Below are 3023 nucleotides of genomic sequence, written 5' to 3' on the forward strand. Positions count from 1 at the left end.
TTTCAGCGAAAAAGTTTTACACAGTTTATAATCAAATGTGAGTAAAACAAGGGACATGTTATACGGTAAACAAAACAAAATGAGTTTAGAAGACATCTATTCGCAAAAGAAATATTTTATATATGTTTAAAAATGGAAGTTTACAGCAATAGGAAAAACATAGATTGCTCGTAGATATTTTTAGAGTTCTTATATAAACAGGGGGGGGATTCATGAGTTGAGACACCGAAGAAGTTTGAATTGATTAATTAAGAGCCCTGCACATTACAGCGGTCAGGAAATAGTAATCAAAACCACTTCGCTCAAGTAAATTATCATTTATTGAAAGTTGTTTGTAAAGGTCAACGTTCTTTGTTTATCATATTAGAAAAAAGTTCAGTGAGGAAGGTTGGAAATATTTCAGTTGTTTTAAATGAGCAGACGATAGGCATTCATGAAGATTGTGTGTGTGTGTGCGCGTGTGTGTGTGATGCTTTGTAAGTGTGAGTATGTGTGAGTTGACATGCCAGCAGGCACGAAACTCGATGAAGTGGCACCGATGATTACGGTTCATGGATTTCAGCACAACTGGTCTATTTAAGAAAAATCTGACTTTTTAAGGAATCAAAGTACCTCACAGAAAAGACCATTTCGAATAAATACAAAAAGTTCTCTGATTGATCCAAAATATAATTTTTTTTTATTCAGGATATGTGCAGATGATGTGTGTACACACGAGTTTATGCATTTTGATTTGGGACGCCGAGGTGTAAATCTCGACCTTTACAGGGAAAAGGTCATTACAAGAATGGATTAGACTCTGTAGCTTTTCATGTTGAGGTAAAAGCTCAAACAACGGCGTCATTTAGAACAATGGAGTTTTATTATAAGGGTATTTTTGAAGGCTTACAATGCAGGAATGTACAGTCATTGTGAGCAGATAAATAAATAAATAATTCAATAATTTTATTTTTTTTTTTACTTTTTTTTTTTATATTATTTATTTAGCTGAAAAATTTTTTTTTTTTTTCAACTGTGGATGGTATTTATTCCAAAGGTCCTTTCGGATATATAACCCATTATCAATGACGAAACAAATCCTCTCTCTAGGCTGTCAATTGTAAAGTTTCATTATATTTTTTTTCTGTTTTTTCATTCGTAGTTTCATGCAGGTAAAATTTGCTTGCTTTGTCGTTTCAAAACATATTGACCGTTTATGGTTTATTTTGGTAAAAGTCTTTATGCTTAAAATTCTTTAAAATCTTCAAATATTTCTGATCACGATTGATAATTTTTATTATTTGGACTATTTTCATCTTGGATATTATTTCCACAACGTTTTGGCCGATGTAATCTCAAACCTTATTCAGATGCTTGATAGAGGTAAGCAAAGGAAATCATGGAGGGAAACGATAAGAATAGATTTGAGAGAAAGAGGGATAAATATAGACCTGAGCAGAGATAGGTTTGGTTGAAAGTCAATTTTTAAAAGTCGTCCAACATATGCCCGCATGTAAAACGGACGATGATGATGATATTCATTCATGTTTACGCAATTCGATCTAAAATGATTTATTTCTATAGATATGGTAATGATGCAATTATTTTTATAGATATGGAATGATGCAATTATTTCTATAGATATGGTAATGATGCAATTATGCCTATAGATATGGTAATGATGCAATTATGTCTATAGATATGGTAATGATGCAATTATTTCTATGGATATGGTAATGATGCAATTATTTCTATGGATATGGTAATGATGCAATTATGTCTATAGATATGGTAATGATGCAATTATTTCTATAGATATGGTAATGATGCAATTATTTCTATGGATATGGTAATGATGCAGTTATTTCTATAGATATGGTAATGATGCAATTATTTCTATAGATATGGTAATGATGCAATTATTTCTATAGATATGGTAATGATGCAATTATTTCTATGGATATGGTAATGATGCAATTATTTCTATAGATATGGTAATGATGCAATTATTTCTATGGATATGGTAATGATGCAATTATTTCTATAGATATGGTAATGATGCAATTATGTCTATAGATATGGAATGATGCAATTATGTCTATAGATATGGTAATGATGCAATTATTTCTATAGATATGGTAATGATGCAATTATGTCTATAGATATGGTAATGATGCAATTATTTCTATAGATATGGTAATGATGCAATTATTTCTATAGATATGGTAATGATGCAATTATTTCTATAGATATGGTAATGATGCAATTATTTCTATAGATATGGTAATGATGCAATTATTTCTATAGATATGGTAATGATGCAATTATTTCTATGGATATGGTAATGATGCAATTATGTCTATGGATATGGTAATGATGCAATTATTTCCCGTGTTAAAACGATAAACATTTTAGCAACAGAAGAGACGTTTTAGACAATCAACAAGGACAGCAGATTGTCTAGCTATAGGCACCTCAAATAACTTTCCTGTTTTCCCAAAAACTAAGCAGAACTTTCATGAACAGAGTTTCTTTCCAAGAACTTCTGATCTGTGGAACACAATTACACAGAGCTGATTCCCAGCTGACTACAACATCATCGTTTTTAAGCCCATGGAAAATGCTTGAATGACATTCAGTTTCTAGTTCCCCCTCCTCCCCTCCTGTAAAACATTAACAGTAAGAACTCGTCTTGTTATCACTATGGTAAAATATATTCCGGTCTTCCCTTCTGTAACGAAGTCCAAACGAAACTTCCATGAACAGAGTTTCTTTCTAAGAACTTCCCCATTTATAGAACACAATACCAAGTAACTGCTTCTCCATTGACTACAAGTCATCTTCAAGTCTAATGTCACGAAATACTTTGAGCCATCCTCTTTAGTAAACAAATTCCATCATTTCTTCACATTTTTTTATTGTCCAATTGAAAATCTTATGAACTAATCCTTGAGTAGCTTTTGGCCTTGGAAAAAGAATTTCAGTACTTACTTATTACTGCAGGAAGATGAGACACTAGATCGAAGCGTGGGGAGATTTAAGTT

The sequence above is a fragment of the Euprymna scolopes genome, chromosome 3, assembly GCF_053919585.1.
Source record: "Euprymna scolopes isolate OS-2025 chromosome 3, ASM5391958v1, whole genome shotgun sequence".
NCBI classification, from domain to species: domain Eukaryota; kingdom Metazoa; phylum Mollusca; class Cephalopoda; order Sepiida; family Sepiolidae; genus Euprymna; species Euprymna scolopes.